The sequence below is a fragment of the Heterodontus francisci genome, chromosome 8, assembly GCF_036365525.1.
Source record: "Heterodontus francisci isolate sHetFra1 chromosome 8, sHetFra1.hap1, whole genome shotgun sequence".
Lineage (NCBI taxonomy): Eukaryota > Metazoa > Chordata > Chondrichthyes > Heterodontiformes > Heterodontidae > Heterodontus > Heterodontus francisci.
The window spans coordinates 87,978,851-88,003,589 of record NC_090378.1 but is presented as its reverse complement, the minus strand read 5'-3'; positions in this window follow the sequence as shown (position 1 = coordinate 88,003,589).

Here is a 24,739-nt window from a genome sequence, read left to right as displayed (position 1 = left end):
TCCCTTGTTTGACTGCAACAAGTTTACTACTTTTTTGAAAAGGATATATTTGCCTTTTACGCGCTGTGATCATAAAGAAAACCAATTGGACAGGTTTTCTTGAGTTTAACAAAGAAAGAGGTTAGCTTTATTGTACTTAAACCAATCTAAGTAAAATAACAAAATATGCTCTGACTTTCACCCACACACACACACAGACACAAATAAGCAACAGAGTGGGGAAGAATAGATTGGTGAAATCAGCGTCCAGAGAAATCAAAGCGGTACACAATCTGTGGACATTGGTGACTCAGCTGACTTCAGGCTGAATTCAGTGGTCGTGCAACTTTCCTTTGGTGGTCCTAAGGCTTCCAATTTGAAGATGTGCATGGCTGATTTGGCCGCTTTCCTGGAGACAGTGTGTAGCTGGTTTCCTTCAAGGAGTCTCTGTCTGCAACAGGGGCATCCCGGAATGGACATGGTCAGTAAACAGGGTTCGAAGCTTGCAAGGTGGATTGAAGAGAGAGAAAGGAAAGAGGTACCCCACTCGGGTCGAGCCTCGTCGGTGTCTAGCTGCTTGTCTACTTACTACAGAGAAAACAGAAACTTAAGCACACAAAGGTGGGCCTGTCACATGACCATCACCCAGTAATTCAAGCATGGTGGTTACTCCTGCACCTTAATTAGTCCATATCTAGGAATCCCCTTCTTACAGCTAGGGTCCCATTGTTGAAGTGGTTAGGTTTGAGTGGTTCGTTTCTACAGGTGAATACCTCAGGTAATGGCCTTGACACCTTGCTTATGGGAACAGCATAGGTGGTTCACTCAGATTCCCCAGGTCATTGTCCTTGATGGGTCTGTGCAGACATGCTGTCTCCATCTCAATGTTTTGGAATGTGGAAAGTACAGTGATGCAAATTTGGGTAGCCATTGTTGTTGGGTACCTTTAATATTTTAAAAAAAAATCAATTCAGGTTTCCAGCCAGTGGATCAAAAATCATCATTCAACATAAAGCATGATTTCGCGACAGTATGTTGGCGCTTGCAAAAGCATCCACAAGTTCCATTGTAACCAACTGACGATTTTCAGAACTCTCTGTCGACTTCTTAAAAAAGATTAAATCCTTCCTTGTTTTTTTTGCGTGTTCGTTTTCCAGCAATGCAGTGTCGGACGCTCTCTGCTACGATGGCTTTTGGACTGTAAGTAGCACTGAACCATTACCCGCTGTGTGTGATCCAGTGAAACATTGCAGCTTGTACAAAACAGTATTCCACCATTGGCATGCAGAATTTGGCTTCCGAATTCTTTCACTCAATGTGCTGCAGTAATGGTTGTGGCTGTTTTTGATTTGCTCATTCTGGTATTCTCACTTGTCTGCTAATACATGAGACTGTATCTCTCAAAATTGCACCAGAAGCCCTCCCTCATCTACCAATCAGCTAGGTGATCCTTGTGTCAATCAGTAAAATGCGTGAAGTTGGCAAAATGGCCGATTTCACAGAGGACACGAAATTTCATGGAGGACCTGAGATTTCACAGTCCATGATGCATTTTCCACCACTGTGAATTTGGTAGGGTGCTATCCATGATGTAATCAGGCAAAACTTGATAACGAGCCTAAGGAAGATATTGACACAGTTTTGGACAGAAGTAGATTCTAAGGCAGTTCTTAAAGGAAGAGCGAGAGGCACAGGGGTTTAGCGAGGGTATTTCAGAACTTAGGGCCTATACAGCTGAAAGCATGACAGCCAATGCTGATGTAAAGGAAGTCAGGGATTTTGAAGAGGCCAGAATTGGAAGAGTGCAGAGATCTTGGAGGGTTGTAGGGCTGGTAGAGGTTACAAGGATAGGTAGTGGTAAGGTCTTGGAAGGACTTGAGCATGATCATTTTAAAATGCAGGTGTTTGGGGACCAGGAGCAACATAGGTCAGTGAGCATAGGGATGATGGGTGAATGTGTGGGTTAGGCCACAATTTGGATGACCTCAAGTTTACAGAAGATGCAATGTGGGAGGCCAGTCAGAAGAACATTGAAATAATTGAGTCTGAGGGTAGCAAAGACATGAATGGGAGTTTCAGCAGCAGATGGGATGAAACAGGGACAGAGATGGGCAATATTATGGAAGTATAATTAGGTGGTCTTTGTGATGGAGAGAATATGGGGGTCAGAAGCTTAACTCAGGATCAGATAGGGTGCCAAGGTTGCAAATAGTCTGCTTCAGCCTGAGACAATGGCCAGGGAGGGAGTTAGAATCAGTGGCTAGGGAACGGAGCTCGTGGTAGGGGCAGAAGACAATGGCTTCTGTCTTCCCAAAGTTTAATTGGAAGAAATATCTGCTTATTCAGGACTGGATTTCAGACAAGCAGGGTGACATATCAAAGGCAATGGATGGGTCACAACAGGTGGTGATGAAGCAAAGCTGTGTTATCATGAGCATGCAAGTAGTAGGGAAGGACATCTGATCCAGATCACTCGGACCGTTCATTGTTACACTCTTGAGTCAGTGTGAGTCAAATCCCATAAAAGTACGCCACTCAGAATGTGACTTGGAATGACTAATGCCACTGAACCTGAGACGGTATCTACAGCAAACCCAAACTCGTAACAAAGCCATATCTGACGGTGTAGAGCTTAGGTTGTCTCTGAGATTACGTCAGATCTGACGGCAACCTAGGTTTGCAAAGGTTTTGTTATTGATAAAGCTCTCTATTACCCTTACCTAAGCAGCTGAATTTTTCATTTTTCATTTGACTTTCCCTTGATAGTTGTAAATCTGGTTATCCCAGTGTAGGTAACTGGGAACAGAATGAATCCACTGCTTGGATACCCAGAAGCACCTAATTGATGAGTGCCAACAACAAACAGAAAAAGGGGAGAATTTTACAACTTCCAAGCAAAAGCGAGAAATGCTATTGAATATGTCCCTCTACTTTCATCTCACTCTGCTGATCTGAGAGAGTGTGTTTTGTTGTGAGATACAAATGCTCAAAGCACAGAAATAAACCAAGTTGAACTTGCTTCATTTTTATCTCTAGTTTGTGCCATTCCATCACTTTCCTTTAGAAATAGCGCCTTGGATATAGATTGAATCATGCAAAGAAATTAGCAGATGAAGCTGATCCCCATCATTAAACAGAAATAACAGTCCACAGTCTTTGCACTACCCAATTAAGAGCAGATGACCAATGTAATTGTGGTATTAAATTGTTACATTTACTTTTTCCAGCAAGATCGATTTTACACTTTCATCAGCCCTAGTGGAAAGATGATGATTTGATACAATGAATAATAATTTGGTTTCATCTATATATTATATCATCTTTAACTGCTAAGGTGTATTCTGTGATATTGCCTGACCTACCTGGTCAGGCCCAGATGGGTACACATACCGTGTGTTTAACTTTCCTCCAAATCATGGAGTGGCACATCGGGCTGGATTTTGAGTAGGAGGTAGGGCTCCCGGCACTGGGCTGAAAAGGCGAGGGGATCCCTTCCTCTGCCTTTCCCTGCCCCACCCCCCACAAAGTGATCCTCTGGTCTTTTTCCATCTAAATTGTGGGAGCGCGGATCCCGCCTCCATGAGCTGCTGGCCAATCAGAGGGCTGGCAGCTCAGCAGCATAGGCAGCTCCACTGGGAGTGGTGGCCACTGCCGGTACTGCAAAAGTCTTGCATCCAAGCCCAGCACTGGAACCCCGGACCAGAGGTAGGTGAGGCGGGATTACTGGGGCTAGTAGCCCTGGCAAGGTGGGGTGGAGGGGGGCGGGGTTGCTGGGGGAGGTGGAGTCCAGGAGGAGGGGGGTCCCAGGGGTGTGGTGGTTCCTGGCGGGGGTCCTCCATGCGCCGCAGATTGTGTTACAAGGTGACTTCCTTATGTGGCAGAGGCCCCCCTGCCACTGCTAAGATCCCAGCGCCAGCATGAAGAGGCCCTTAATTGGCCATTAATATGGCACCTAAGGCCTCAATTGGCCACTGGGTAGGAAGGCCATCGTCGGCCTATCTCACCCCCGGAAGATCACTTGGCGACAGTGAGGGGATGGGCCCTCCGTCCCCCGCCACCCATCACAATTCTCCATGCCCCCCCCCCCCCACCCCGGTCTCCGGCTCCATCTCAGTAATATTCAGCATTAGTTGGTTGGCAGGTATGGGGAGGTTGTGATGTCCTTCAGAATGTGCTGTCACGATGCAAAATGCTAGTGTTCTGTCAGACCCAGCTAGAGTCAGCAAGGAGTTACCAGACTGTTAGATTGTAGGTTGCTAGCAGTGGGTGCTGTTCAGCAAATTGAGGTTTGGTACCTACCCACTGATGTTTTTAAATGCCAAGTCAACACCATTTTAACTCTGTAATGAGATAACTCATTCACTCCCAGGTTTCTGCCAATGCTGCTCATCAGCAGGCATGCGAGCATCCGAATTTGTCCCTTCCTTCTTGTGACAAAACTCCTCAACCCTGCTCAGCATCTCCCTCTGCTGGCATATCATTTTGGACACCTTGGGATGAAAGCTGTGAACTCTTGCTCTTTTATGCAGTAAAATGTGGCACCAATTCACCATGTCACTGATCTGTGAGAAGGATATTATTTACTGCTGATTTTATTACACTGAGTTTATTATTCAAAGGATAATAATGTGTGGGGAAAAGGGCAACACTGTAATCAGTGGTACAGAGTGGCTTGTCGGTCTCGGGGTATGATTCTCACTTGGTATGAAAGTTTGCTAAAATGTGAGAGGTTCCAGCTTCAAATCCCCACGTGACCTGTTAATTGTATATCAATTGTGTTTAATTAAATGCAGGTGGAGGGCATTAATTGGGGTTTCATTTGAGCACATTTAAAGAGACACTTACTTAAACTGTGGTGTGGTTGTGTTAGGAGGTGTATGCTTGCAATGTTTCACTCTGTAAATAAATATTAGACAGAGTGAAGATTGGTTCCAGTACTACGCTTCACCAACTGGCTTTCTGGGATATAACATGGTAGCAGAGATTGGTTGCCTAAGGGTGAAGGTTGCAAACTAAGATAAAGAAATTTCAGGCAGAAACCTACAATTTGAGTAGCCATTATGAGAAATGGCAGAAGGCAATTGTAAATTGTTGAGATATGATTATGTTCCAATGTTCTTGGAGTCTGAACCATATGACCAATGGAAGGACAAAGTGGACATGCAGACACAGGTTATGTCCCTACCACAAAGGAAACAAGGTATGGTCTTGGCATAGTCGCTTCCCACCAGAAGTAAAATCAGAAATAAAGTATTTTATGAATTGGATGGCCAGCAGTTGGATACTGATAAAGGTTTGGATCTTCTATTAGAGTCTTTGGATGGAACTTACTAGAAAGATTATCTGTTAAATGCCTATGAGGCATGGCCAGACTTTGATAGATTTCAGAAAACAGATGGTTATTCAATGGAGGAATATATCATGGACTTTAACAGACTGTATAAAAGATTGAAGAAATTAAATTTAGAGATACCTTGTTTAGTGCTAGCATTTAAATTGCTGGATTGTGCTAAAGTGTTGCTTATGTACAGGCTCCTGGTTCTAATTGGTGTTCAGTTCTCAGAGAGAGAATACCTGCTGGATCAGATGTCAGCAGTCTTGAAAGAATTCCTGGGGAAACACTCATTTAGCAGTAACGCAAATAATGGAGGACTCAGTGATTGCCAGGTTTCAAAAAGGTCCATGCACTGGAGGCAGGCATCAGTACACTGGAAGAGTTACTGACAGGCGGAATGAGGATGAAAGCACCTTTAGCAGATCTGGCTATTACCGCAGAAGACAGAACTGTACCATCAATAATAGGTGAATGAATCCCAGGAATGCCCAAGGAACAGTTAATAGGTGCTTCAGGTGTGACTCAAAGTATGTGATGAACTGCCCAAAGCAGAGAGGCCGGATCCTCAAACTGATATATGACACCAAGAATTCTGAGGCAGAAGATGAAAACATATGAATTGTACTAGTCACGAGGTGTTTTAGTCCTGTGATGAATGTTTTAGTCACAGACTCATTCACCTGTGTTGTGCTAGATAGTGCTTGCACTTCTACAATATGTGGTACAGCTTGGTTAGATGTTATCTAGATTCATTCAGTAGTGAGGATCATTGCAATGTTAAGGAATATAAAAATACTACTTACTTTAGGTTGGTGATGACAACACATTGTAGTCACTAAAGGGAGTTGTGATTTTATATAAAATAGCTGGAATAGGCCGCTTTATCAGTACTGATGTAGTCTCTAGTGAGATATCTTTGCTGTTGAGTAAATCTTCTCTGAAAAAGGCACACATGAAATTTGGCGTGGTGCATGATAAGGCAATTATTTTTGGAAAGTCAGTGGATTTGCAGTTTACCAGATGAGGACATTATTGTATCCCCTTAACAAAACCTAATGTTTCTCATCAGAGTGTTAGACAAGTATTAATGACATCAGGTGATAAGAATCAGAGAGAAATAAACAAATTACCTAAAAGTTACATGGACAATTTGCTTACCCAACTTGTCAAAGATTAAAAATCTTGCTAAAGAATGCAGGTGTGGCTGATGAAGAGTGCATGAGGCTAATAGAAGTGAAATCTGTAAAAAGTATTAGATTAGATTAGATTAGAGATACAGCACGTATTGTTGGACATTGCCACGTTCTATTGTAAGCCTTCCATTGGCATGGGATTTAATCAGGTTGTGGCCATGCAAACAAAGATATTGTACAAAGACAGAAATAATTTCATTCTACACTTTATAGACCTGGCAACCCTAGTTAGTCTTTCGACAATAATACATAGTAAGGACAAAAAGGTGATTATAGACAAAATCATGGAGAAATGGATATGCACTGGACTTGGGGCACCAACTTGTAAAGGAATCCAGCCATAGTAAGGGGATATAAGGTCAAAAGCTATTTTCCTATGAATTAGGAATTAAAAAATTTAAAGCAGGGTTCCTCTTCCTAAAAGGTTAAAAGGTTCTTGGGTATGCCTCGGACATGCCTCTGTGGTGAAGGGATTGCCTCATCTTAGAGCATGGAGGCAGCTTCTTCACTCCTAAAAAGTCACAAACCTCATCACACCATAAAACAGTAATAACACAGTTTGCAACCGATCGCGTAAGCTACCAAAGTGTAATAGTTGATAAAATGGTCTGATGCAGACAGCCCGAAACTACAGTTAACTGAAATTTTGACAAAACTGACCAAACCCAAAAAACTAAATTATAATCTTGAAACACCATGAGGGAATTGACCGTCATGAGAGGCTGCCACCTTGCTGTTGGCCTAACCTTTCTTATACATCAAAGAAAGTGGGTCTTAACCAGAAATTAACAGTTATATAGCCTTATTTGGGAAATAAAAGCGGATACTAAACTCTGTAGCTTTCTACTTGGGGATTTAAGGTAAATGCTACTTTAAATCTTGATGGATATCTTAAATATTTTGCTGTAACAATATTTAGACTTGAAACTTGAATCCTCTACTAGAAATAAGATTATACTTTCCTTTTTTTGGAACTATTAATGTTGCGATTGATTCCCCATCACATGTGAATTGCATATTCGGTTCTTTAATAAACTTTTATATGAATTAAAAAAGATATTGCTTCATATAGTCTCCTGTAGCACAAACTCAAGAACCCGTCTCTGTACACTGTTCAGTGGTTAGGTACATTATTGAGATGAGATGCCCAGACCCTTATACTATCTGGGGTATTATAATCTGGCTAAAACTTCTTAAAAAGACTATCTGAAGGACGGTAATATTCTCAGCTGGTTCCTTTCCTTTGGGAGAGTTAGATCAGTTCTTCAGATCCATTCAAGTGTCTGGGATCTTTCTTTCTCAGCTTTAAGTGAGAGTGATCATCTGGGGAGTAAACCTGATCTGGGATAGTCTCAAAAAGGGGCTAGGATTATAATCCACTTCAAGCTAAGCTTCTGACTGATAATAGAAGGGAATTTGCCAATGACATGTGTGAAAGCATGAACATAACAGTCATGAATTCTGCAGCTGAAAGTCCTTTTAGCAGTGGAGTCTATGGAAGGAATCATGCTGTGATCAATGAAATGCTGCATAAAATCTTAGCTGATCAACCAGACTGCAAGTTGACAACTGCCCAGGCATTGGCAGTTCATGCAAAAATTTGCTTCAGATGTTGCAGGGTATAGTTCCTATCAATTATGGACAAAATCTCCAATTGCTTTCTGTTCCGTGCAATACCCCTCCTGCTCTGGAAGGTACTACAATTAGTTCCATTTTTTCTGCACATTTGGATGCTTTACATGCAGGGAGATGGACTTTCATCAAGGCTGAGGTCTCTAAGAAAATTCGGAGAACTCTGAGACATTATATAAGGCCACCTGAGTCAAATTTAATTCAGGAGATTTACACATTATAAAAGAGAGGGTCATAGGGAATGGAAAGCTCGGGTAAGGTAATAGTGGTTATGATAAGACTGTACTTATCAAAGATGACAATCAAACTGTTATTCATGATTAATCAGGATTAATTACAAAATCTTGGGCTGAGCAGCTGATAGAAGTAAACGAGGCACCTTGTACCTCAAATGCTCATGTGTTTTGTGATGAAGGTCCTGAAGAACAGATTACGGAAGATTACGGGTTGGATAGTGGTAATGTGATTGACCATAACACTTAGGATAGAGCTATCACGTGCAAAGGCCAATTGTCCAGAGTGGATACTCAGGTGGCATATATTCCAGAGGGGTCTAATGAAGGAGGGATGCAACAATTGTGGGACGTGCAATAAAAGCTACTGGCAAGTTTAAATATTGGTTGGACGTTCAGGATGATGGCCAAGAAGCGCAGTCCATGAACTGGCAGAATGGGTTAAAGAGTGGAGAGTAAGAAAGGACAGTGCAAGTTCTAATAGTGGGTCCGGAAGTGACTATTGCATCAGAAAACAATCACATACCAACAGAAGAGCCTCTGATAGTGCGAGATGGAAATCTCACAGTGGTAGTCCCAACAGACATCAAAGTGCAAGTAGAGGCCATAGTTGAAAGATTACACAATGAAATGAAGGCTAAAGAGCAGGTTTGGAACAGATAAAGAAGCAGAAGTCCTCATGACTGTGAAGTTTTTGGTGGCTGCCAATAAACTTGAGGATAAACTAATAAAAGAGGCAAAACAAAAGGAGTTAGATAGTTGGAGAGAGTCGGAGTTTATTCTGAGGTTTCAGATAAGGGGCAGCTTGTCACATAGGTGGATTTGTACTGAAAAAAAGTCCTTGGAGATGGGACTTGTAAGGCTAAAGTGAGGCTAGTTGCTAGGGGTTTTCAAGAGCAACTGGGTGATACAGATGTTAGAATGGATTCAGCTGGAAAAGTAATCTTGAAAATCTTTTGGCTATATATTCAGGGGAGTGCAGATCAATCGACATAAAAGCCACTTTTCTGCAGGGCAATACTCTTCAGAGAGAAGTTTAGTTTAGTTTAGAGATACAGCACTGAAACAGGCCCTTCGGCCCACCGAGTCTGTGCCGACCATCAACCACCCATTTATACTAATCCTACACTAATTCCATATTCCTATCACATCCCCACCTGTCCCTATATTTCCCTACCACCTACCTATACTAGGGGCAATTTATATTGGCCAATTTACCTACCAACCTGCAAGTCTTTTTGGCATGTGGGAGGAAACCGGAGCACCCAGAGGAAACCCACGCTAACACAGGGAGAACTTGCAAACTCCATACAGGCAGTACCCAGAATTGAACCCAGGTCACTGGAGCTGTGAGGCTGCGGTGCTAACCACTGCGCCACTGTGCCGCCCTGTGTTCCTGAAACCGCCCAAAGAGACGGCAGATGCAGAAGGGAAACTATGGAAACTAAACAAATGCATCTATGGCATGAATGATGCTTCCAGGGTGTGGCATGTTTCGGTGATCTCTAAAAATAGATTGCTGTTTTGCTAAAAATAGATAGTGTTCAAATAAAAGCAGATCCCGCAATGTTTTATTGGTATCATAAAGGGAAACTTTCAGGTACTTTCATGATGCATGTTGATGATTTCTTACGGGGTGGTACGGCAGAATTTGAGAAATATGTTATTAATGAGATTTGAGTAGATTGGGAGTTAGGCTTGTGGAGCTTTTAAATATATTGGTTTAGATATGAAGCAGAGTAGGTCTGGAATAACTTTCAATCAGCAATCCTATTTAGAGAGTGTTACTCCCATCCCAGTTAATCATACTAGGTCATCAGGGAAAGGTCACGTATACCGAAAGAAAAGACAGAGCAATTGTGAAGCTTGCTTGGTCAGTTGAACTGGTTATGCACTCAGATGTTCGTTTTGATGTGTTGGAGTTAAGTCCTATGATGAAACACCCTAAAGTCAACAAAGTTTTAAGGGCAAATAAAGCATTGAAAAAATTAAATCTGAAGAAATACATACTTAAGTTCCCATCCTTACATGAATGAAAGAAGATGAAACTTGTCATTTTTACTGATGCTTCACATGCTAATCTTCCTGATGGGTATTTGATTGCAGCTGGTTTCATAATATTTCTAATGGCTGAGAATGAGAAATCTTGTCCTTTAGCTTGGGAAGCTATGAAAATAAAATGGATTGTTAAAAAGTACTTCAGCTGCCAAAACACTGGCTCTCATGGAGGCAGTGGATATGGGATTCTATTTGTCAAATATTTTAAGTGAGATTCTACACAAGGGACGTACTGCAGATAATATACCCATTGAATGTTATGAAGATCATCGTTCCTTGTGGGGCAATGTACGCTCTACAAAAAGTGTGAGTGTGAAAAGGTTACAGATTGATCTTGCTGGCTTGAAACAAATGCTGGAGAGAAAGGAAATCTCTAAAATTAAATGGAATGTTTTACAAAAAGAAATGCTTGTATGAAGAAATTGTTAGGGGTCCTAGAGGAGGGACGTCTCACAATTTAATGCTTTGTACAGAATATGGGAATTTTTTTCATTTGTTTTGAAATTTTATTTGTGCATATTCACTTTAATTTTTATTTAAAGAGAAAGAAAGGGAATCAGTTAATTGTACATCAATTGTGTTTAATTATATGCAGGTGGAGAGCATTAACTGGGGTTCACTTGAACACGTATAAAGAGACACTTGCTAAAACTGTGGTGTGGTTGAGTTCGGAAGTGTATGCTTGTAATGTTTCACTCTGTAAATGAAAGCTAGACTGAGTAAAGATTGGCTCCAGCTTTCATCAACTGACTTTCTGGAATATAACACACCATGCTGTTTCTTCCTTCATACACAAATCTTTGAAGGTGACAAGTTGAGAAGAATGTTAAAAGAAGCATATGGGAAATGGGATAAAGAGAGGCACAGGATAGAATTTTCCTGTCTTAGAAAATTTACAATGGTTGGGACCATTATCAGGTCCTGACCCCATTCACAGCAGTGGCACACCTTCCACTTCAACCTTCCAAAAAGTGGTCAATTAAGAACCCGCCTCCAGGATCGATATCCAATTAGGGACAGCGGGTGGCCGGAGGAGGTGGGATGTCGATTCAGCATGCCCATTGCAAGGGTGGCCAGCAACCTTCAGTGTCTGCAGTGAGAGTGCTGCTGAGGGGATTGCAGCAGGAATGGGAGGGATACAATGGAGGTGCGATCATTCTGATGGGAGCGCTGTCACTGCAACACCCCCAGCACTATTGGAGACATCAATCTTCAGGAGCTACTCACACAATGACAAGCCTCTGCCAGTGGCAGACATCAGCCTTGCCATTTTTTTCCATTAAAGGTTAGAGAGCCTTGAACTTTCATGCTGCTCCAACATCCGTTCTGAATTGCTGATGTGTTGGTAGTGTGGGGCCTAATTGCCTAACTATCCACCTCAGATGGCTTCCTGCCATTGCCAGATAGGTAGCTGACATGGGACTCAGCCTGTCCATGGAAAAAGCAGCCGGATGCAGGAACACATTGACAAACTGGCCTGACACATGTTTCTTTAACTTTGCTCACCTCCAAAGGTCTGGTAAAAGACCCCAATAGAGTGTAAAATCAAGGAAGTTATGCTAAAACTTTTATAACTCACTGGTTAGGCCTCAGCTGGAGAATCATGTACAATTCTGGACACCACACTTTAAGAAGAATGTCAAGGGTGGAGAGGAGATTTGCTCAGATGGTACCAGGGATGAAGGACTTCAGTTATTTGGAAAGACTAGAGAAGCTGGTGTTATTCTCCTTAGAGAAGAGAAGGTTGAGAGGAGATTTGATAGAGGCATTCAAAATCATGAGATATCTAGACAGAATAGATAGAGAAAAATTGTTCCCATTGACAGAATGGTCAAGAACCAGAGGATACTGATATAAGGTGAATGGCAAAAGAAGCAACTGTGATATGAGGAAAAACTTTTTTATGCAGTGAGTGGTTACAGTCTGGAAATCACTACCTGAGAAGTTGGTGGAGGCAGACTCAGTTGTGACTTTCAAAAGGTATTTGTTAAGTACCTAAAGGAAAGAAAATTGCAGTGCGACAGGGAAAAGGTGGGGGAGTGGAACTAGCTAAACTGTTCTTTCAGAGAGCTGGCATGGGCTCGATGGGCCGAATGACCTCCTGTGTTGTTACCATTCTATGGTTCTATAATTCTAGGAGAAACTGATTCTACAGGTGGTAACACAATGGGTTATGATCTGGAATGCACTGACTGAAATGGTGGTGGAAGCACATTTAATAGTAACTTTCAAAAGGGAATTGGATAAATACTTGAAACTGAAAGCTTTGCAGGGCTATGAAGAATGAGTGGGAATGTGGGACTAACTGGGAACCTTTTTGAAGAGCAGGCACAGCAGTGATGGGCCGAATAACCTTTTATGCTGTAAGCTGGACAATCTGAGTAAGACTATCTAACCTCTGAGCAGTACCTGAGTCTTTGAAACAGGAAAAACCTATGGAACAAGAAAACATGCTCCACAAGTCTGGTCATTCTGCGTCCACATACTCACAATCAACCCAAATCATATTCTACCTCACCTAATTTATATTCTGAGGGAAAATCCTGGATAAATACTCCCTCATCCCTTTTACTTTGCAAAAGTGTTTCTTTGACCCACTCTGAAATGAAAGACCCACCACTGCTGTGGATATATAATTTTTTTTAAAAACTTACTTTTGTAATATCTCTTACGGTCTTCCATTTATAGAAGTAAAATTCTTAATTCCAGAGTTGCCAAGACATCAGCCAGCACACAAAACATTTTTTCATAGCACAACTGTCAAGAAAACCCGATATGCCAAATGAGGAATGTTTAATTCATCGGTGAGAAACCTACATTAAACTTTTAATGGGAACACCCCTGCAGTTAACTTTTTAAAAAACTGGCAGCCATGATGGCCATCGCAATTTGCATCTGAAATACCTTTTCATATTCAAAAGATCCACCCAGAGCCAGAGGTTTGAGCAGCATTGACCCAGCATGGACCAATGCCTTGCTGTAAGTGATTGAATTACCTAAAATTGCTTCATTAGCATGAGAGTCAAGGCAATCCTAACACCTTGACGTTGAAAGAGCAAATCCCCTCCATGTGTAAATTGGCATCTGGTGCCTGTGGAGCCAATTCCTAAACTTGAATTTCATTAGAAAGTTTTAGAAAACCTGAAGCAGCCATGTGACTGTCTGACCATCATGGGGGGAAGCTGTTTTTTTCCCTTGGTCAAAGAAACAAGCAATAACTGAGACTGCAACAGCAAAGCAGGCTGTGTGCCTTCCTTTCTTTCTTTCTCTCTCCCCAGAAAACATCAAGTTTGAAAACCGTCTGCGTCAGTGGACTCCCCAAGCCTACAGACTGCTACAGCCAGAGACCAGGGGAAGAGAGCCAACTACCAGCCTGCCTTCAAGAAAACCCTGAGCAAAGCAGGCCAGACACAAATTGCACTTTCACCAACCAAAGACTTCAAGAGTACAACTTCAGCTGGAAGACCACTGAATCATCCAACCCCACCAATGGTGTATTTAACTTTTATTTATTCTGGACTTTAATCCAACCAAAAAACCTACTTTCCACTTTGTAATCTATTTGTGTGTGTGTGATTCTCATGTGAATGTGTGCATGAATGCATATAGTATTTTTATTATTTTTAAATTGTTAAGTATAATAAACTTACCTCTTTCTTGTTTAAACTCAAGAAAACCTGTCCAATTGGTTCTTTCATGATCACGTTAAAGGAAAAAGGTAATACACTCAGTGAGGTGGTAAGCACAACCATTGTTGAAAAGGAATAAACCCCAAGTTGCGGTCAAATAAGAGGAAAGGCAAAAGGGACAACTGTGACACCACCCCCCCCCCCCCCCCCCCACTCTTCACTTGGTCGTAACAGCAACACTCCCAGAAACCAAGCATGGATGTAGTTGCTCTTCTGCCTGTATCAGATACTTTTACAGCAGTAGTACTGCCTTTACTGCCTGATTTATAAAGCTAAAGTGGTGAGCAAGGGTTCATTTATACCTGACAGTACCAGATAGTAAATTTGAAGATGAATGTATTTTTTTTCTATATGCATTGAGTTACAATGCTAACTTATTTCCACCAGCTCTGTAATGCTTTCCTGAAACAAGTGACACATGGAGCAGAGATAGGGCACATTTGGAGCCCTCAGGAAGATAGGGTAGAGGATGATGAAAATTTTTTATAGTGATGATTCTGGGACTGTTGAAAAGGCCCATTCCCTGCCTGCACAGCTGCACATCATGCCTATAAAAGCATGGAAATGTGAAGGAGATTTCCATAGTTTCCAAATCATACATATGGTAAAATGCTGTTCATATCACAGATGTGGTGACTTTTTTATTGTCCATACGTTATTGTTGTTATTGTGCCTCACACCATTGAAAAGTAAAAGCAATATTTTCATATGTTCAATAACTCTTCATGTGTTAAAGTCATTGCATGACCAAAGGGTATTTACAAGTTTCAGGAGAGTGCTTGTCTTTTACTTTTAGATTACAGTGCTGGCTAAGGGGAGGAGCTTGCCCATGACTGACTATGACATTTTGGCCAACATCTTGATGTTGTGGCACAACACAGAATTAGCAGATATCTTCTGGTTGGATAATGCAATTGTGCAACCGGTGAAATGCATGGCTTCCATTGTAGCAACATGTTTACTGACCCTAGTAAGGCTAACAAGCAGCCTGGAGAATCCAGCAACAAACTGGGTCTTCGCTGTTGCTGGCATATAGAAACCTATCAGTTTTATATTGATGTGGTCACTGGCTGCTGAGGAACCACCCTCCAGGAGTCAGCAGTTGGAGAACAATGTAAAAGCAGCTTGACTCACCATGAGTAATGCAGCTTCCTCAGTTCCAAGGGTGAATGCATAATATGATGTGCTAAGGAGACCAGGAAGGTTCCAAATCTGATCTCTGATCTGTGTTGAGTTCGCTGGTCTCAGCACTGTGGCAGTGAAGGCGCTACAATTTCCCTTAGTACCCCTGGATTAGTGGGTGACGTGAGGATATCAGTCAGGGTTTCTGCCCATCAGTTCTGATGAAAGGTCACTGACCTGAAACGTTAACTCTGCTTCTCTCTCCATAGATGCTGCCAGATCTGCTGAGTATTTCCAGCATTTCTTGTTTTTGTATCAGATTTCCAGCATCTGCAGTGTTTTGCTTTTATTCCTGCCCTTGTTCAGTGACCTATGCTAGTGTGTGCTGCTGAATGTAGACATTCAAAAAGGATTGGGCTCTGCTGTGACGCCCCTCCCCGCATCTGACCAGGAACCAGGAGTAGACTTTTCAGTTCCTTGAGCCTGATCTGCCATTCAATTCAATCATGGCTGATCTGTACCTCAACTCTATTTACCTGCCTTTAGTTTTGTTGTAGAATCCCAGTTGGTTTCAGTAATGGTATAATCTTCTTCTTTGGCTTCCTTGTCTCGGGACACAATGGGTAAGTGCCTGGAGGTGGTCAGTGGTGTGTGGAGCAGCGCCTGGAGTGGCTATAAAGGCCAATTCTAGAGTGACAGTCTCTTCCACAGGTGCTACAGAAAAATTTGTTTGTCGGGGCTGTTACACAGTTGGCTCTCCCCTTGCGCTTTTGTCTTTTTTCCTGCCAACTGCTAAGTCTCTTCGATCCGCCACACTTTAGCCCCGCCTTTATGGCTGCCCGCCAGCTCTGGCGAACGCTGGCCACAGACTCCCACTACTTGTGATCAATGTCACAGGACTTCATGTCGCATTTGCAGACGTCTTTAAAGTGGAGACATGGACGGCCGGTGGGTCTGATACCAGTGGCGAGCTCGCTGTACAATGTGTCTTTGGGGATCCTGCCATCTTCCATGCGGCTCACATGGCCAAGCCATTTCAAGTGCCGCTGACTCAGTAGTGTGTATAAGCTGGGGATGTTGGCCACCTCGAGGACTTCTGTGTTGGAGATACGGTCCTGCCACCTGATGCCAAGTATTCTCCGGAGGCAGCGAAGATGGAATGAATTGAGACGTCGCTCTTGGCTGACATACGTTTTCCAGGCCTCACTGCCATAGAGCAAGGTACTGAGGACACAGGCTTGATACACTCGGACTTTTGTGTTCCGTGTCAGTGCGCCATTTTCCCACACTCTCTTGGCCAGTCTGGACATAGCAGTGGAAGCCTTTCCCATGCGCTTGTTGATTTCTGCATCTAGAGACAGGTTACTGGTGATAGTTGAGCCTAGGTAGGTGAACTCTTGAACCACTTCCAGAGCGTGGTCACCAATATTGATGGATGGAGCATTTATGACATCCTGTCCCATGATGTTCGTTTTCTTGAGGCTGATGGTTAGGCCAAATTCATTGCAGGCAGCCGCAAACCTGTCGATGAGACTCTGCAGGCACTCTTCAGTGTGAGATGTTAAAGCAGCATCGTCAGCAAAGAGGAGTTCCCTGATGAGGACTTTCCGTACTTTGGACTTCGCTCTTAGACGGGCAAGGTTGAACAACCTGCCCCTGATCTTGTGTGGAGGAAAATTCCTTCTTAAGAAGACTTGAACGCATGTGAAAGCAGCAGTGAGAATGGTATAATACAGTCCATTTGCGATTCAAACTAATTCCATATGTTCCATAATACAGAGACGATTTATAACTAATTATCTAACATTGTGGTGGTGGTTGGGCTGGGGGGAATGGAACCCCTCCTTCAAACAGCCCTTACGGGGTGCATGCTTAGCACAGAAAATGCACAAAATGGAAGTTTAATTTATTTCAGCTAAGTCTTTGTCTCAAATATTGATTCAATTAGTACTTTAGTGATCCATAATTTTATGTTCAATTCAGTAAGGAAAAAAAACTTGGTTATTATACTAAAAGTAGATTTGGAGCTAAGCAGCTACCAGGAGTGATTTGGGAGATTTCTCCATGTGTTTGTTGTCGCAAAAATGTTAAAGATGATGATTAGGAAGGGGTTTGTAAATTTGCTTAGCACAGAGGAAATCTTCACTGCAGGGGGCAACATTACCACAGACCTATCATTGTCACCCTTATGGTTCTATCCACATCAAGGTGATATGGCAGTGCACAGTTATAACCCTGGGGATGTATGTATATGATCTGTGGGTGCAGGAGAAGATTAAAGATCACCCTGTATTCCTTTCCTTAGCAATAAAATAATTGATGGTACCGAAATAGACCCAGTGATCGTTTAACATTGATTCATGAGCACCACTCACTACCTTGTTCAATTTATCTTTGCTCCTTCATGTAGGTTGCATTGCAACCAGTCAGTGCACTATACTAGAAATGCCAACATTTATTCAGAAGTCAATTTTTAAAAGAAGTGTGGTGGTAGAAAAACCATAATGAACACCTCATGAAATGTTAATTCTTCGCATAATCAATCTCTGCTTCACATAATATAAGCCACGATCTACTTTTTGACAAAATAGTCAGGTGTCTTATAAAAGGCTTCATATGAAGTCGCTTTTTTCTAAAAAAAAAGATCTAGCTTTGGCTGATCTATTGCATTCCACAGCCAAGATTCACCATAGCTGCAAGTCTACCTCACTGAGATCCAGGTAGAAGAAATGTTAATTTGTGGCTCTAATGAGGTGATAAGAGTCTTTCTAAAGGGACTGAGATTATAAAGATATTATTCTTCTGCTTGGAATGCTTTATATGAGCTCCACACTGAATGGAGCCCTGAGAAAAGAGAACCTTTGATGCTGTCGGCATACACTGAATTATGGACATGTGCTAATTGTAAATAATTTTTGGCATTTGCCAAGTGTTATTTTAATGAGCTTGCATTCAGTAGCTCATTTCCTTTTATAACTCATGCTATTTAATGTCAACTTATTTCAGGGAAAAAATACACTCTTATTAATGCGCAGAACCCGCATCAAAAATCATCTGTTGTTTTAGTAAGCGGCCCGCTATAAATTGAGGGATTTGGTTTGCGATGTAGTATCCAGTCTTTAGGTTTTTAGGGCCAAAAGAACCCACTATTTTAAATTAAGATTTGAACCTGCTCACTAAATATATACTTTCAAAAAATGGTATTGTGCTTTCTAAATGCTGTTTGTAAATATGTTGTGGCTAGCCTTGAATATCAGTTCTGCAAGGATAGTCTTTGTCCCGGGTATTGAAATAACTGCAGCCTTATCCTGGAACTTAGAAGGGAGAAAAAAATTGAATAAGGCCTGCGAACGGGCTTGGAGATTGGGAAGCACATTTAACTCGTCCCCATTCCTTCTGCTGCAGGCAGCATGCAAACTTCGTGCTGCCTACTCATTTACATAATTGCAGCATGCACTAAGCACGCTGTTGAGTGACTGAAAATGCCTGACTTGAGTACGTCAGAAACAGGGGAATTTATTATGAGGAACAAAGAAATGGCTGACCAACTAAATGCATACTTTGGTTCTGTCTTCATAAAGGAGGACACAAATATCATACCAGAAATGTTGGGGAACACAGGGCTTAGTGAGAGAGAGGAACTGAAGGAAATCAGTATTAGTAGAGAAATGGTGTTGGGGAAATTGATGGGATTGAAGGCCGATAAATCCCCAAGGCCTGATGGTATGCATCCCAGAGTACTTAAGGAAGTGGCCCTAGAAATAGTGAATGTATTGGTGGTCATCTTCCAAGATTCTATAGACTCTGGAACAGTTCCTACAGATTGGAGGGTAGCTAATGTAACCCCACTATTTAAAAAGGGAGGTAGAGAGAAAGCAGGGAATCATAGACCAGTCAGCCTGACATCGGTAGTGGGGAAAATGAGTCCATTATCAAAGATTTTATAGCAGAGCACTTGGAGAACAGTGGTAGAATCAGGCAGAGTCAGCATGGATTTACGAAAGGGAAATCCTGCTTGACAAATCTACTAGACGTCTTCAAGGATGTAACTAGTAGACTTGATGAGGGGCAGCCAGTGGATGTGGTTTATTTGGACTTTCAGAAGGCTTTCGACAAAGTCCCACATAAGAGATTAGCGTGTAAAATTAAAACGCATGGGATTGGGGGTAGTGTATTGCGATGGATAGAAAATGGTTGGCAGACAGGAAACAAAGAGTAGGGATAAATGGGTCTTTTTCAGAATGGCAGGCCGTGACTACTGGGGTACCGCAGGGATTGGTGCTAGGACCCCAGCTATTCACAATATACATTAATGATTTAGATGAGGGAACTAAATGTAATATCTCCGAATTTGCAGATGACACAAAACTGGGTGGGAGGGTGAATTATGAGGAGGATGCAGAGAGGCTTCAGGGTGATTTGGACAAGTTGAGTGAGTGGGCTAATGCATGGCAGATGCAGTATAATGTGGATAAATGTGAGGTTATTCACTTTGGTAGCAAAAACAGGAAGGCAGATTATTATCTGAATGGCTATAAACTGAGAGAGGGGAATATGCAGCGAGACCTGGGTGTTCTCGTACACCAGTCGCTGAAGGTAAGCGTGCAGGTGCAACAGGTGGTAAAAAGGCAAATGGTATGTTGGCCTTCATAACGAGAGGATTCGAGTACAGAAGTAGGGATGTCTTATTGCAATTATACAGGGCCTTGGTGAGACCACACCTGGAATATTGTGTGCAGTTTTGGTCTCCTTATCTGAGGAAGGATGTTCTTGCTATAGAGGGAGTGCAGCGAAGGTTTACTAGACTGAATCCTGGGATGGCAGGACTAACATATGAGGAGAAATTGAGTCGGTTAGGATTATATTCACTGGAGTTCAGAAGAGTGAGGGGGGATCTCATAGAAACCTATAAAATTCTAACAGGACTTGACAGGGTAGATGCAGGAAGGATGTTCCCGATGGTGGGGCAGTCCAGAACCAGGGGTCATAGTCTAAGGATATGGGGTAAACCTTTCAGGACTGAGATGAGGAGAAATTTCTTCACCCAGAGAATGGTGAGCCTGTGGAATTCGCTACCACAGAAAGCAGTTGAGGCCAAAACATTGTATGTTTTCAAGAAGGAATTAGATATAGCTCTTGGGTCTAAAGGGATCAAAGGGTATGGGGCGAAAGCGGGAACAGGTTACTGAGTTGGATAATCAGCCATGATCATAATGAATGACGGAGCAGGCTCAAAGGGCCGAATGGCCTACTCCTGTTCCTATTTTCTATGTAAAATTGTGAGAAGCTAGCACAAGTTCAAGCTAGCCTGTGCTACGTAAAGCCAACCCACACCTCTTAAAGGGGAGATGCATTTTGGCTGGAGCATTTGCTAGAATTCATTGCACAAGTGACTTTGACCTGGGAAATGGCACAACATCGTTGAAAGATGCTGCACTGGAGACCTTGTTGCAGGAGGTCAACAGGATGAGAGAGGTACCACAGGGGACCAGGAGGCCCTCCATACAAAATCTGAGGAGGCAATATGAGCAGATCACTGATGCCAGCAGTGTAGACACGAGGACCTGGACACAGTGCAGCAAGAAGTTCAATGACCTCACATGAGTGGTCTAGGTCAGTGAATGCATCTTTAAATGCCATACCCCACCAACTGCACCACTAGCTTCACACACTGCTCAATGCACCACACCCCATCCCTGACCTAACAACAATCTCTATCAATCATGATTCATACCTAACATTTGTAGCTTTAGCTCACCCTTGCACAGTTAACACTGCTGCAAGCCTCACACCCACATCTCACAGTTTGCATACGCTGGGCTGAATTTAACAAGGCCGTCGAGGGTGGTAATTGCAGAGAATTGCAGCACAACTGTCTGCCAGCAAATCTGGCGTTGTGACATCAGTTCCAGATTTTGTCAGTGGCGGGAAAGCACAGTGGCGGCATTGCCACCATAACATGGCAGAAACCTATTTTAAATTGTTGAAATACTGATTAACATGCATTTAAATATAATTAAAAGTGATTTAATGATTGGTGAGCAATTCTGTGAACAGCAGATGGCACTGATATGCCTCTGGATTCACAACCAGTAAAACCTGGCGGTACTGAGGTAAGAGGCCACTTTGCCATGACGATAAGCAGCCTGGAGCATTGCTGCATAGGGGAAGAGAGGGGTTTGGAGTCCATTGCGGGACTGGGTTACTGCGTCTGCATTGCTGCATGCTCTGCAAGGGGGTCTGTGCTACCAGGGGCTCTGCAAGTGGGTTTGAGGGCTCTGCAAGGGGGTCTGTGCTACCGGGGGCTCTGCAAGTGGGTCTAAGGGCTCTGCAAGGGGGTCTGTGCTATCAGGGGCTCTGCAAGTGGGTTTGAGGGCTCTGCAAGTGGGTCCATGGTAAGGAGGGGCTATGCAAGTGGTTCCGGCGTATTGGGGGCTCTGCCAGGGTGGTCTATGGTACCAGGAACTTGACAAGGGGGTCTGGCATACTGGGGACTCTGCAGGGGGTCCAGTGTACTGGGGGCTCTGGAAGGGGATCTGGCATACCGGGGCTCTGCAAGGGGGTCCGGTGTACAGGGGTCTCTGAAAGTGGGTCTGGGGTACCAGGGACTCGGCAAGGGGGTCTGGGGTATCAGGGACTTGACAAGGAGGTCTGGGGTACCGGGGGCTCTATCAGGGGTCCAGCGTACCGGGGGCTCTACAAGGGGGTCTGGTGTACCGGGGGTTTCTGTAATGGGGCTAAGTGTGAGTTTGGAGGAGTTGGGGGTTGGGCGTGAATATAGGGTTGGCAAACTGCTGTGTGATGGGTCAGTTTGCTCACACTGCTGGAACAGAGGGTGGGCCTCATTGATGTTGGTCTCTGAGGTCCGTCAGCGATTCTGCCGACAGTATTGGCACATGCTCAGGTGCCAGGGCAGGAGACCAGATGGGTTGAGCGACGTGTCAAGGAGGCAAGAGACAATCTCATAATGGTTCATTTACAGCCATCCTGGTGTCCATTCACAAAGAGTGAAATAAAGTCTCACTTTAATGCCTGAATTCTGTCACATCCTTTCAATTTGTGGTCCCTGTCTTACAGTCGGATGGAATGTGTGGTGGTGTCCATGGGAGATCATTTATCAACGAGGGCTCTCATCACATTGCATTGTTAATGAGGGCTGTGGTCATATTGGCATAGCCCTAAGGGGGAAGGGGGAAGTCAACAGCTCACAATTAAGACATAATGGCACATGGCTTTCAGACAATGAAGTCTAATGATTAGAACAAAGGCTCTTTTAATTAATTAACACAAAAAATGCTACACCGTGAAACCCAAAGTGTGACTTGCTGGTTTTCTTAATTCGTTTGTGGGTGCTCCTGTGCGTTGTGATCCCTGCGACAGCAGCTAGGCTGGAGGCAGGCTGCTGATCAGGCTGCGCCTTGGCCTGTGATGACTTTGATGGGCGTCCTCTGGCTGCCTGAGGCCAGGAAGGTCCCGTTTGCTTGGGGGTCTCCTGGACTAGTGCATCGCGGCTGCTGGAACTGGGCTCACTGCCAGAGGGGCTGAGGAGCTGGTGGCCACATTTGAAGTGCCCTGAGGCGAGCCCCCAGATGCAGCTGTCAGTCTCTCCTCTCCCCTTTGAAGGCTCTCTTTAGCCTCCCTGCTCATCAGAGAAGGATCAGGAGCTGCAGAAGCCTCCGGGCTCCTATTCCTTCTCTCGCCTTGCCACTGCTGCGTTGAGCACATGGCCAAGGTGATGGTGTGAAGATCTGTGTGCATCTGTGGGATAAGACTGTCTATGAGGGTTGCCAACCACTCAGTGGAGGAAGCCATGCATTCACATGCCCCAGTCATGGCAGCACTCATGGACTCCATCCATGCCATGCCATCGTCTGCTCATGGTGCACATATCTGGCATCTCTGCCCGCTGTTGCCTTACTTCTCTCTCTACAACTCCAGCATGCCAGGGCTGTCAGCACCAGAGGTTCATCATCAGCCTGGGGCTCAGCATGGGCCTGGCCGCCGACAGACCTCCAACTGTTGGAGGCCTCAGCTGTCTCAACCTCAGCCAGCTGCTGGGGCACGTGTGTGGTGCATTCACCAGTTTGTGACCCTGATTCTAATGCTGAACGATTATGAATGAAAGTATCTGTACTGGTGGAAGGTGCGAAAGGGTCATGGGACAGTGCATCCTCTGAGTGATCTTTTTCAATATTGGATGGTTTGGTTAATAAAGTTGGTTTGGAATGTTTGTTTTGTGGTGGCTTTTATTTCAGCATTGCGGCCAAGAGGACACAGTGATGGTCAGTAACAGAGGGAAGGTAAGGTGCGCGACTATTGTTGAATGGGGAATTGGGATTGTGTTCACTGGTACCGCAGTCAGATGGGCAGATCACAGACAGCCCAGTCAGACCGGGGATGTATTGGTTGCTTCCTCCTCCTCTTCCTCCTCCTCCTCCTCCTCCCCCTCAGTTGCTTGGCATATACCTGGTGGCAAGGGCTGTGCCCTCATGATGACGAGATTGTACAGACTATAGCAGAACACGATGAATTGTGACATGCAAGACATCTCCAGAGCGGTCCAGGCACCGGAAGCATTGTTTGAGCACCCCAGTGATTGGCTCAATGAATCTTATCAGGCAGCGTGGCTCTTGTTATTTGCCTCCTGTCCATGTGTGAGTGGGCTGTGCACTGGAGTCATGAACCAGATGGTCAGCAGACAGCTCTGGTCACCCAGTAGCCACCATCTGATCTAAATGCTGATGGTACAGTGGGCTGATGCAGAATAAAGGCATCATGACTGCTGCTAGGATACTGGACCCTGACCTGCATGATGTGCTGAGTATGGTCACACAGCAGCTGCACATTGAGGGAGTGGAACCCTTTGCGGTTGCGATGCATCCCTGCATTTAGATGCGGTGCCCGCAAAGCAATATGTGTGTGCAGTCAATGGCACTGTGCATCATGGGAAGCCCGCTATCCTGGTGAAGCCACATGCTCCTTCTACCTGCTTCTGTCTGGAAAGACAGAATAGGACATATTCCCAACTCCTGGCATACAGAGCATCGGTCACCTTCCCTATACATCAGTGAACAGTGAACTGCGAGATATTAGAGATGTCACCTGCTCCAGCCTGGAAAGACCTCGATGCAAGGAAGCTCATGCTCACAGTCATTGTTGCAGTCACTGGCAATGCCATCCTTGCCCTTCTCTGAGGCTACAGGTCTGCCTACAACAAGTGGCAGATATCAGTGAGCATCTCCTTTGTAAAACAGGAACAGTGTACACAATGTTCTTCACTGAGGTTGAGGTAAGAAATTGCTCCCTGAAGATATGACCTCCTGCTGAGATCACTTCTCCCCCTTCTCCTCCTCCCTCATTGAGCAGCTTGTCTTCCTCTGTGTTGCCTCTACTCAATTTCTGTGTCATACTGCAGGCCAAGGGGAATGGTAACTACAGCACCCATGACTGAGAGCAAGTTTTGTGAATAGAACCCTTGAACTGAGAACCAGCGCCTTC